This window comes from Odocoileus virginianus, chromosome 25, assembly GCF_023699985.2.
Source record: "Odocoileus virginianus isolate 20LAN1187 ecotype Illinois chromosome 25, Ovbor_1.2, whole genome shotgun sequence".
NCBI classification, from domain to species: domain Eukaryota; kingdom Metazoa; phylum Chordata; class Mammalia; order Artiodactyla; family Cervidae; genus Odocoileus; species Odocoileus virginianus.
The window spans coordinates 27,412,675-27,426,261 of NC_069698.1; the positions used below are offsets into that span (position 1 = coordinate 27,412,675).

The 13,587-nt window shown below is 34.9% G+C and overlaps 1 protein-coding gene and 1 long non-coding RNA gene across 7 annotated transcripts in view; one reads left to right on the forward strand and one right to left on the reverse strand.

Annotated features, from left to right (window-relative positions):
* The window catches only part of ROBO1 (roundabout guidance receptor 1), a 1,227,175-nt gene that overhangs the window by 446,003 nt on the left and 767,585 nt on the right, over positions 1 to 13,587 (forward strand). The window lies entirely within an intron of this gene.
* The window catches only part of LOC110122740 (uncharacterized), a 36,564-nt gene continuing 34,005 nt past the window's right edge, over positions 11,029 to 13,587 (reverse strand). Inside the window, exons 4-5 of the long non-coding RNA XR_002309322.2 lie at positions 12,074 to 12,199; positions 11,029 to 11,515 (exon numbers count right to left, since the gene is read on the reverse strand). This is a non-coding gene — a long non-coding RNA (uncharacterized lncRNA). The remainder of the gene's footprint in view (positions 11,516 to 12,073; positions 12,200 to 13,587) is intronic.

The following is a 13,587-nucleotide window of genomic DNA, read 5'->3' on the forward strand; positions in this document are numbered from 1 at the left end:
TTGCAGAGCTTAAATTTGCTGAGACAAACCTGACATTAAATATCTGCCTCCTTGTGTTTTAAAATATGTCAGTACTTGTTAGAACCCGCATGCTAGATTTTTTTTTTTCTTCTAAAATTATGTCACTGTACAAATAGAGTCACAATCTCAATGTCTGAGAATGCTATGTTACTTCATTATCACCAGGAAACTTTAGTCAGACAACAACTCTAAAGCAGGAGAGAAGCTGCTAACCTATCGGCCTCAGAGAATTCATTTAGATTCCAAATGTTTTTCACACAGAGGGGATTTCCTAGGCATCTGGAAAATCTACCTCTCTTATTTGGCATTCTTTCCCTGTAATACTTTTACAAGCTGTTACTGCTCTAAGTGGAAACATTTCTTAATCACCATTACATGCTTTGTGCTAGAAGGTCTAGAGTATTTGTTGCCACCATTAATAAATCCAGAGAAATAATTCAGAAAGTTGAAATTAGCATGCCTGAATATTTAAAAGGATGAGGATTTTTACTGCTATTTGTTTTAAAAAAAAATGGAAAGTCTCTTATAAAGTGCTTACTTTTCATATTACATTTCATACGGACTTGCTTATACAACTGTTTTGGTATTAATTATTTTTCAATAAATTCTTAAATTTGAATTATTAAAATTACTTTCAATAAATAAATTCAGTTTTGAAAACAAAACTCAATGGGTAAAATAAATCTAGATAGTAAACTAGAAGCTTTCAGAGGAATTTGTCTAAGACTCTCTGAAAGGTGAAATAAACATAGTATCAAGATCAAATTGTTGATTTAATGGTAAAATCTAGGGCATTTAGTTCCTCATTAAATTTGGATTTACATTTTTATGGTCTTGAAGGTCATAATTTATTTATGATGGAGCATTCGTTTTCCCCAATTGCAGTTCTGTTCTTTCAAGCATAATAATTTGAAAATGTGTTTCTTAGCCCTACAGTAAATGATACCAAGTGTATTATCAGTGCTAAGATTTATTTTTATTATTGCTATAATTAGTTATCCCATCAAGCCTAGGAAGACTCTTAAAACCATATATATCTGGTTCTGATTGCAGTGCATGCACATCAGATGTATTTGTTTATGCATGGCTCGTTTCTGGAGCATTAAACTGAAGAATGTAGGAGCACAGAGGGCTCATCCAGTGCAGTGTCATCATTTCACAAGTGCAGAATCAAAGAACCAGAAAGTGAAGATCATTTCCAAGGGGCATGAGGCTATCAAGAACCAGGAGTATAACCTAAGTCTCAAACTCCAAGGCCAGTTCCTCTAAGTCCACAAGATTGTATCTCCAGTGACTATCTCTATACTTCTGATATAAGATTTCGTTGGTCTTCAGTGGGGATTTAAAAAAAAAAAAAACTAGATAGTATATATTTTAAGCTTTGTGAGCCATACAATCTTTGTCAGAAGCATTCATCTCTGTAGTTGTAGCATAAAAGTAGCGATAGACAAAGTACAAAGGAGGCGGGCCGGAGAGTGAAACTGTGTTCCAATAAAACAATGAAATTTGATTTTTATGTTATTTTTATGTCCTACAAAATAGTATTCTTCCTTTGATTTATTTCAACCATTTGACAATTTAAAAAAGCCATTATGAGTTCATGGTTGTACAAAGATAGGCTTAAAAAATAACTAAAAAACTAGCTTGCTAACCTGATAAAAAGAATAGTTTTTGTTGTTGCATAACTCCTAAATCACATCTGACTCTTTTGTGAACCCACGGACTGTAGCCTTCCAGGCTCCACTGTGAATATGATTTCCCAGGCAAGAAAACGGGAGTGGGTTGCCGTTTCCTTTTCTAGAGGATCTTCCCAACCCAGTAAGAAACCCATGTCTCCTGCATTGGCAGGCAGATTCTTTATCACTGAGTCACCAGGAATAGTAGGGGTGTTTTAAAGCACCTATAATCCACAGACACACAGGATATTCCACTGAGAAACACTTAGAATTTTCATTTAAATTTAGGTCATTCTTGTAAATTTCTATTTTTACTAATTTATATATTGATGTGATCTTCACTGATAGCTCAGTTGGTAAAGAATCCACCCGCAATGCAGGAGACCTGGGTTGGAAAGATCCCCTGGAGAAGGGAAAGGCTACCCACTCCAGTATTCTGACCTGGAGAATTCCATGTACTGTATTGTCCATGGGGTCACAAAGAGTCAGACATGACTGAGACACTTTCAAATTAAAAAAATTATATATTAGTGTATCAGCACATATAATTTATAAACAAATGCATATGTATATATACATATATATATATATATATATATATATATATATATTTGCTCAGTTTTTAACAGATAGTGAGTTGCAAAAAATTTTGAAGTACATTGGTCCAAGTTGAAAATGATCTAAAAGAAACAAGGGAAATTTAACAAAAATATGAAAATAATCTTGCATATGTACAGGTTGGGATTTCCTAATATATAAAATGGAGCTCATTGTACTGCCTCCACAAGGTCACATCAATTAGGTAAATATTACAGGTTAAGCACCAACATAGTGCTTGGAACTTAGTATACACTAAGACATAACCCACATTATTATCTTATATGAAAACAGTTTATGAGTAAAAAGTAGATATTCAGCCAATTATGATAAGAAGACTGAATTAATCTTTAAGAGAATGCTAACAAATAATAACAATATATTTGCTCCACACTTTTTAGTGCTTTGCAGTTCTCAAAGCACTATCAATTGTATTTATTTTAAATTTAATATAGAACACAATTCTGAGAACTAGGCCGGGCTGACATATTTTGAAGAATAAGAAAAAATTATATCTACTTTACAAGAAAAAAACTCATTCCCAACTGAAAATGGTGGTGTCATTCCAGAACGTAGGTCTTCTGAATTTCACTTGTGAAGGGAAATAATAAACCACAATTAAACATTTAGATTGTTACAGCCCCACGTATTTAGAGGAATATTGACAATCTTGATGACTACAAACAAGAAAGTTTTCTGTTACCTGGTAATTTGAGAAATGATTAAGGGAACTGGGAAAGTTTGACCTCGATAAAAACTTCACTGTAGAGAAGATAACACTCTAATTTTTTTTTTTTTAAGATTTGTCATGTTGGAAGAGAGTGTAGACATTATTTTATAGCCCAGAAAAGAGAACTGAAACAAATAAGCAACCGCCTTCGACAAAATGCAAGGAATGATTTGTAATAATGGAATAGTACTATGGGGCATGGTCTATCTTGAGAGAATGAGTTCTTCTAGAACCTGTAAACCACCTGCTGGAAAGCAGACTATAATAACAGAAGTAAAAGTGTACTGGATTTCTTTTATGGCCCCTTCTGTTCCTAAAAATCCATAATCATGAATATTTTTAAGATAATGGATTATAAAAATTATTTAAAGATTGATTATATATATATAATTTTATTATGATTTTCAAATGTTTTATTTTAAATTTTACCTCAATACAACTCTTCAGTATTACTTTTGCACCAATACCCTGCCAGTAGTTTTGAAAAAATCACTGGAAACAAGATTTAAAATGCCTTTCATTTTCAAGGTTTTAATTATTCCCTCTATATAAGATTGACAGGTAGGATAATTAAGGTTGATTTCTTATGGATTTTCTTACCGGAACTGCCTTGTGTCCTACTCAAATATCATTTTCAAAAGATGATGACGTAAATTAGAGCATACCATTGGAGGAGCTTCTGTGTATTAATACAGGTGATGATATTTTTATGAGATATTTGCCCTTAAAGTAAAACCTATGCTAGGTCTAATTCTTGTGATCTAAAATAATTGATAATGTAGCTTTCACTTTACAAAAGAGATATTGTGATAATTAATCCATCATTTTTATGCAAAGCAAGGTAAAGCATTTTAATAAATCATTTTTATGTGTTTTACAAAATTTTGATTAAGTGCATTTGATTCAAGCCTTTTAATTGTGCAAATGAGCTAACAGAACAACAGAACTTCACATTTCTCATTATGTCTTCGTTTATCATATAGAATATTTAAATTGTTCTAGTCTACCAAGGCCAACAAATATGTGGTCAGATCTATGATACTCTGTTTCATGAGAGTTGTATTTCCACTATTGCATTGTCAGCAGGAATTGAAAAGAAGCAGATTTTGTCTGTTGTTTGGGAGTTATCACATTAATCATTCCCAAAGAATGAGCCGTTAGCAAAGGATTGGTAAGGACTAGGGGATGGATCATGGGACCTCTACTTTCTTCTGTACATTTTGACAATGAAATTTACTGCTTGACACGTGAGAAGAGCAGCAAAATGGTGATTTATTTCCACAGGAGAGAGGACATTACATACTTTCCTGTTCTCTAGCCATATTTTACAAACTTATTTTAAGAAATGAATCTTTAGTTATAGAATGCTGATTAATGGCTGTGGTACATGTTTGTATGATTTGAGTATGATAGCAAAGCTGAGAAACTCAGAGGCTCTATTTAAGTTTAAAGTAAAAAGTTTAAATACATTAGACACTATGTAACAAACACTTTGATATGCTTTCCCCAATAAGTATGCCATGCTTAAATTTTTTTTTTAACAGTAAGAAACTTATAGTTAAGTGTATATCTTACTGAGTAAATATTCAATTGCCAAAATACATTTTGATACTCAGATAATACATTTCATAATGTATTACATTTTACTAAAATATATTTTAATATTTGACAAGCACTTTAATTTTATTTGAGCTTATTTATAGTATTTCTCATAGGCTGAAGTACATGAAAATTTTTCAGGAAGCCCTGAAATATAAATATTTCTAAAGGAAGGACTACAAAGTAGCCTTCAAATATTTCTTATGGTGAAAAAAATTATCTTTCTTAAAAATTCCAGTTTGTTTTACTTTTCTTTGTCTATCAGTTATGTATAATGTAAATAATAACAGTGTTTAGTTTCTTAATGGTAATTAAGTATTGCACATAAATTTACTCATTTGAGCATCACAATGTCCCTCTTTACTGGGGAAGAAAGGGAAGCTCAGAGAGGTTAACTGTCTTACAGATAGTTACACAGGTGATCAATGGCAAAGCTGGAATTTGAACCCAAGAAGTTTGGGCCCAGAGATAGCAATCTTCATGCCTCAACCATATTACCCATGTATCAGAATTATTATGTTGTATTAGGAAAAACCCACATGAACTTTTTGGTCAATCGAATATTTTTCCTTAGGGAGTATACTCATAGAGAGCTTCCTAACACCAAAAGAATCCAATCCAATCCAATCCCACACAATCTCATACAATAATCAAAAAAATGTTCCAATAAATTTGCTTTGTTTGAAAAACTTCTACTGAATAACCTTTTTTCTCCATGAAAGGTAAAACTATCCACTCTCCTATTGAGAGCCTGGAATATATCTGATAATTCAAAGTTATTTTCCTCCTTAGGGTATCTCACAGAGCTATGTCTTAATTTTCCTTTCTGTTTAAATTTTCAAACACTAGAAACTTATTCCAATTCATTCCATTATGTCAATAGTTGTTATAATTTAAGCCAGAAGACACTCTGACAGTGACAAAACATTGTTTTACCTTTTTAGAAAAGATGTTAAGTACTGCCATTCTTCATCTTATCTTCTCCAAAGTATACTGACATTTGTGTTTTTTTTTAAGGGGTGAAAGATGAAATGAAATGAAACTTTTAAGATTAGATCATTTGAGACATTCTGTTGGATTAACCAAACCAGGATATTCAAGGAGCATTCTAGGAATTTAAACGTAGGGGCCTTTAGGTCTAGAGAAACTTTAAAATATTGTGATGTCCAACTTTGTACATTTAAGAACAAACTGAAAAAGTGTAAACTGAGAGTGTTAGTCGCTCAGTCATGTCTGACTCTTTGCAACCCCATTGACTAGCCCATCAAGCTCCTCTGTCCATATAATTTTCCAGGCAAGAATACTGGAGTGGGTTGCCAATTCCTTCATCCAGGAGATTTTCCTGACCCAGGGATTGAACTCGGGTCTCCTGCATTCAGACAGATTCTTTACATCTGGGCATCCCTGGTAGCTCAGCTGGTAAAGAATCCACCTGCAGTAAGGGAGACCAGGGTTCAATCCCTGGGTTGGGAAGATCCCCTGGAGACGGGAAAGGCTACCCACTTCAGTATTCCGGCCTGGAGAATTCCATAGACTGTATAGTCCAAGGTGTTGCAAAGAGTTGGACAAGACTGAGCAACTTTCACTCACTCTTCACCATCTGAGCCACTGGAGAAGCTCAAATACAAGCTACTTTTGTACAAATCAGGTTGTGTTGAACCCTTTCTCTCTTCACAGCTGCCACGCTTAGTGAAGCATTCAATCAACTCTCACCCTGAGGATTGTAGTCCTTTCCTCTCTGATCTCCCTATTTGTACTCTGGGCTACCCAAGAGTCATTTTCTGCATGGACACCAATTATAATTTTTCAAAAGCATAAATCAAAATATATAACCCTTTGCTTCCAATCCTCTGCAATTTTCCCCTGAACAAAAGTTGAAATTCACTCATGTTTGAAAAGTTTTTATTGGAGACATTTGATTTACAATGTTATATCAGTTTCAGGCATACTGCAAAGTGAATTACCTATACATATACATATGTCCCTTCTGTTTTAGATTTTTGTCCCATATAGGTCATCACCAAGTGTTGAGCAGAGTGCCCTGGGCTATGCAGCAGGTCCTTATTAGACATCTATTTTATATAGAGTACTGTGTGTCAACCCCAATCTTCCAATTTGTCCCTCCCTTCCCCAAGAAATTCACACATTTTAACTTGGGATACAAGGTACTGCACACACAAGATCCTCCTACCATTCCAGTCTTACCTGATACTTTTCTCTCTTGGGTTTACTATACTGTGACTAAGTGGCAATCTCACTGTCTTTCCAACCCTTGGAACCTACTTGGAGTCTTATACGTTTATCCTCTGGATGGGAAATTTTTTTCCCAATCTCATCTTTCAGATTTCAAATTTCGTATCACTCCTCAGAGAGGCTCTCTTGCCGTCCCATTATTTACAGTAGCTACTTCCCTTCCTCCCTCATTGTCTGCTCACAAGTTCTGTAAAGTTTGGGTTTTAGAGTAGGGTTTAAGCCCTTTCTGCAGTCATTTTCTTTATGTACTGAGGATTTTTTGTTAATCCACTCTGTAAGAGTTGTCTATTTGTCTCCATTAGATCATGGGCCATGTCTTTGATTTGATGTGAACCTTCCAGTATTCGGACCACAGTAGATGCTGAGCAAATATTCACTGAATGGAACTATTGAATCTTCCATTACAAAGGTCTCCATAGTCATCTGTGTAAGGCTGCATGACAGGTCTTATCAGAGAGGGTAAATATCTAAATACTAACTTAAAGCTTGATGGCCAGTGTGATGCCAGGTTGAGAGGAGGGCATAGGCGTCCTGGCTTTTAGTCAAGTTTTCTCACTCAGACACCCTTTGTGTTTTTTATTGGTTCAATTACTTAGGCAGCATCTGTTAGAATTTCACAGTTTAAAAATAATGATTTCTTCTGGAACACTGCACTTGTTACACTTGTGCAATTTTTGCAGAAAATTTTCTTCCCAGAAGAATTATGGTAGTTGGGCAAATGCTTGAGGATTTATTAAAGCAATAAAAGGATTAGCACTACTGTGGGGCACACATCTGTACTACTCAGTTAAGAAAAATGCATAATTTGGAACCTGAACTATCTCTGCCATGCAACACTGGCTGGCTGATGCAGTTACATTTTTCCTTTTTTAATAAAAGAAAGCTTAAATTTTCTATAAGTTAATTCTAAACATAGTTATAAAAAGGAACTTCTATTTCTGTGTCATATCAAAAGATATAGCAGTCTATAAACCCCCAGATTATAGGTCAGTGCTATACTGACTGCCATTATTATAATGTTCCATTCAGATGATGTGATACCGTGCTACTCTTTGAAAATGGTGTTTAACAGTCTCATTTGTGCTTTGACTTTAGAATTGATGATACAATTAGTCAATGTACTTATGGACAGATGCATGCATAGTTTTTTTGTGGAAATGAATACTTAATAAACTAATTATATGTTTAATTTATCATTTTAATTGGAAATTAGAATAAGTGCAGCACCTCAAAAAATTGACAAACTGTATCACCTTGCAATCACTTGAATTTAAAGCATTCTAGTGCTTTCGGCATTCTAGATAGTCTTTTAATAGTTAGGACTTTAGAGATCTGCACCTTAGACTTCTGAAATTATAAATATGATATGAAATATGAAATATATCCTAAATCAGAGTCACCATAATTTTTCCTACACATGTCATTGACTACAATTGTATGTATTTAGAAGAAAACTAAATTATTGCAAACTTGAAATGCATGTGTAAGTATTTTTGGTTGTTGTGTTTTTGCTTCAGGAATTGTTATAAAATAATAATCACCTTAAATGGTATAATTCTTTATATCCTTTCTTCCATTTCTTCTTTCATGAAAGATTTCATAGGTATCTTTGTGTCAACCCTCATCTGCAGGGATTTGAATAAAAAGGATACACAGTGCTCAGAGAAATCTGACAGCAAATGGACCAGTATAGGAGTAAATGGTCAATAAATACTGAATATGCTTGGAGCTGTATTTTTCTAGTGATGCGAATGGCTTTTTATAAATATCCCATTTATGCTTTCTGACATAATTCCCTTTGCTAGCAAGTGCAGGCATTTGTCAGGAACAGTATTAAGTTATATGACCTTTTTTTTTATCCTGGTCTATATGATGCCTACTTATTCTCTAATCTCTCAGACTCATTTCAAGCATCCTGTCATTCTTGATGCCTTCTTGACCTCCCAGAATGGCCTCAGTATATGCGTTGAATTTAACATACCAATTTATACCTGTTGGTTTCCATTTTTGCTTATGTGTATCCCCCATGTAATTCTTCAAAGGGAGATTTTTAGCTTCCTTAAGTCTGAGCACTCTTTCAAAAAGGAGACTGTCCTGCTATTTGCTTTACCACAGTTTCTGATGTAGTACTTTTTATTCATGTGGCCTATACAGAGACTGCCTGAGTACCTGGGTTAAGTCAGATTGATAGCATGTTTTGTTCAAGTAAACACAGCCTCAGCAGTCATTAATCCAGATTTTATGCCCATTAATCTAAATCCATGATTCCTAGACCAGCAGTATTAGTAATATCTTGAATTTAAAAAAAAAAAAATGCAGATACTTAGGCAACAAATCCATTACACTGAATCAGAAACTGGAGATTGAACTCACATGCCAAGTGATTCTGATCTGTACTTAAGATTGGAACCACTCAGTTCAGTTCAGTTCAGTTCAGTCACTCAATTGTGTCCAACTCTTTGCGACCCCATGAACTGCAGCATGGCTATCCATCACAAACTCCTGGAATTTACTCAAACTCATGTCCATTGAGTCGGTGATACCATTCCAACCTTCTCATCCTCTGTCATCCCCTTTTCCTCCTGCCTTCAATCATTCCCAGCATCAGGGTCTTTTCCAATGAGTCAGGTGGCCAAATTATGGAGTTTCAGCTTCAGCATCAGTCCTTCCAATGAATATTCAGGATTGATTTCCTTTAGGATGGACTGGTTGGATCCCCTAGCTGTCCAAGGGACTCTTAAGAGTCTTCTTCAACACCATAGTTCAAAAGCATCAATTCTTTATGGTCCATCTCACATCCATACGTAACTACTGGAAAAACCATAGCTTTGACTAGACAGGCCTTTGTTGGCAAAGTAATGTCTCTGCCTTTTAATAAACTGTCTAGGTTGGTCAAAACTTTTCTTCCAAGGAGCAAGAGTCTTTTAATTTCATGACTGCAGTCACCATCTGCAGTGATTTTGGAGCCCCCCAAAATAAAGTCTGTCACTGTTTCCACTGTTTTCCCATCTATTTGCCATGAAGTGATGGGACCAGATGCCATGATCTTAGTTTTCTGATTGTTGAGTTTTAAGCCAACTTTTTCACTCTCTCATTTCACTATCATCAAGAGGCTCTTTAGTTCTTCTTCACTTTCTGCCATAAGGGTGGTGTCATCTGCATAACTGAGGTTATTGCTATTTTTCCTGGAAATCTTGATTCCAGCTTGTGCTTCATCCAGTCCAGAGTTTCTCATGATGTACTCTGCATATAAGTTAAATAAGCACGGTGACAATATACAGCCTTGACCTACTCCTTTTCCTATTTGGAACCAGTCTGTTGTTCCATGGCCTCTTCTAACTGTTGTTTCTTGATCTGCATACAGGTTTTTCAGGAGGCAAGAGAGGTGGTCTGATATTCCCATCTCTTTAAGAATTTTCTACAGTTTTTTTTTATCCACACAGGCAAAGGCTTTGGCATAGTCAATAAAGCAGAAGTAGATATTTTTCTGGAACTCTTTTGCATTTTTGATGATCCAACAGATGTTGGCAATTTGATCTCTGGTTCCTCTACCTTTTTTAAAACAAGCTTGAACATCTGGGAGTTCACGGTTCACATACTGTTGAAGCCGTGGCTTGGAGAATCTTGAGCATTACTTTGCTGGCATGTAAGATGAATGTAATTGTGCAGTAGTTTGAACATTGTTTGGCATTGCCTTTCTTTGGGATTGGAATGAAAACTGACCTTTTCCAGTCCTTTGGCCACTGCTGAGTTTTCCAAATTTGCTGGCATATTGGGTGCAGCACTTTCACAGCATCATCTTTTAGGATTTGAAATAGCTCAACTGGAATTCCATCACCTCCACTAGCTTTGTTCATAGTGATGCTTCCTAAGGCCCACTTGACTTCACATTCCAGGATGTGTGGCTCTGGGTGAGTGATCACACCATCATGATTATCTGGGTTGTGAAGATATATTTGATCTCAAATGCAAGTAATTCAGATATGTACTAAAGTTTGGAAACACTGGTATAAGCTAATAAGAATGAGTAACTATATATACGTGTGTGTGTGTGTGTGTGTGTGTGTGTGTGTGTGTGTGTTAGTTGTGTTCAACTCTGCAACCCCATGGACTGTAGCCAAGCTCCTTTTCCACGGAATTCTCCAGCATACTGGAGTGGGTTGCTATTCCCTCCTCCAGGTGATCTTCCCAAACCAGGGATCAAACATGAGTCTCCTGAATTGCAGGCAAATTCTTTACCATCTGAGCCAGCAGGGAAGCCCTAACAGTATATACAGTCAATGACTATATTATACCCAAACTATAAATTTGGTTTGTATTATTTACTTTTGACTATGAACTCATGCCTGTTAAGGAGAAAGTCACAAATATCCAGTACCTTTCCTTTCTCACTTTGATCCACATATGAAGCAGGAAGTAGTATTATTTGAGGAAATCAAAGTGCAACTTAAGCTGAAACGGAATTTTCTTTGTCTCCAAACTCGCTTGCAATGAGGTTCATTTCATTCAAGGCTGTAATAATTTGATTTCAAAGGAAGAAACCTCAGACCTTATCCTCTTGCAGTTCTTGCTGAATTGCAGTCTGCAATTTTGAACAAGTGAGTGAGGAAGAAAGACACCAGTGTATGTTGAGTGCCCTCTGAAGGAGAAAAGTGCATGATTTTATAATCTTAATATCATATTGCATATAGACAAAATAATTCTCTCAATAAAATATTGATGCTATCACAAATAAAAGAAAGCCAAGGAGAGTGCAAAAGATTTGTATACAGGACTTGGTGCCTGGTACAGAATAAGTGTACAATAGCTTTTAGGTACTATTATTACAAATTATTTAGATATTTACAAGATAATCTAAACTCGTGGGGAAAGGTATGGATAAAAGCTTTCCAAATGCAAATATACTTCTAGAAAAATATATCAGCAGTACTTCACAATTTTAGTTGATTCTGAACTCAAAAAGGAGCAGCGGCTGCATTTATTCAGTACACATTTAAATAAACCTTACAAATTTACCAGGGATGGAAGGATGGAAATGAGTAGAATTTTTTTTTTCTTTTGCATCTGGGGCTTCCCTGATGGCTCAAGCAGTAAAGAATCTGCCTGTTATGCAGGAGACACAGGAGACATGAGTTCGATCCCTAGGTTGGGAAGATCCCCTGGAGCAAGAAATGGCAACCCACTCCAGTATTCTTACCTCGAAAATCCCATGGACAGAATACCCTGGCTGGCTACAGTGCATAGGGTCACAAAGCAATTGGCCAAGGGAAAGATCTGAATGTTCTTGCTTTGGAGTCTAAAATTTAACAGGTAGCCATGTGTTCTGTTGAAATAGAACATCTTAGCTTAATTAACATCATTATTTACCTTTATACTTAGAATAATTTTTAGATAGAGAATTTCCATTCTCAGCTTCGAAGTCCCAAATATCTATGAAATAGCAAATTTAAGCAACATCAACCATGTATTAACAGCTTACATTTTATAAGGATAATCATATGACCAACTTTGCATAAAGTTGACAGCCATCAAAATTTTTCTATATATTGCTTATCTATTAAATACAAGTTTTATCAAGGGCAATACTTTACTGCATGATTATATCTCTAGTATCTAGAGAAATGTCTGACATAACAGACTTCAAAAATATTTGATCATGATCATTAATTGAATAGATGGAAGAATCTGTGAGAATCTTCATTATGACAGAAAGTAAATATTATTTTTTTAATTTTTGAGGATGATGAATATATATACTTTGTATTTTCAGGTATTGTAATATTTAAAACACCTAAAATAAAGATTGCACCATGTATCTGTTTATATTCTTTATTTGGAAGCATGCTATTATGATCTTTAAAAAAATTAGAAATAACACTTCTTTTAGAAAAAAATGAAAATGAAAAACAGTACATTGCCTCTCCTTTCATGCCATTAAACACATTTCCTTAAATGTCTTACATTTAAAACTTTCCTCAACTTAGAGTGACAGTTTCATGAAAAAACATAGAAATGTAGTCAGGCAAACACGGTAAAATCTCAATTTGCTACTATGAACAGGAACCCTTCTAAACCCCAGTTTCCTAATATATAAAATAGGAATGATAATATCAATCTTGTTCTGTTATTTTCAAGATTAAACAGAAACAAATGTGAAAGCATCTAACATTAAATGTAATTTTCTTATCTCAAATTCATTTGAAATTTCCATACCAATTAATTTGAAATGTCTTTATATCTGAAAGATATTTCTTTATATCTTACTTACCCTGAAGTAAGAAACAAACAATGGTTTAATCTTCTAAGTTTAGGCAGCCCTAAGTAAAGCCTTCTCTTTGATATGTCAAATATATATTAATATAAATTACATTAAAGGTATATTAACATAATAATGAAAATTAGTCTCTCGGTCATGTCTAACTCTTTGTGACCCCATGGACTGTAACCTAACAGGCTCCTCTGTCCATGGAATTCTCCAGGCAAGAATACTAGAGTGGGTTGCCATTTCCTTCTCTAGGGGTTCTTCCTGACCCAGGAATCGAGGTCTTCCCTACTGCAGGCAGACTCTTTACCGACTGAGCCACCACGGAAGCCACACATATTATTAACATAATAATATATTACTTAAAACATTACATATATCTTTCCATGAAATTTGTTTACTATTCTGAAGTTAGAATGTATGAAGGATCTACACTATTATATATATTA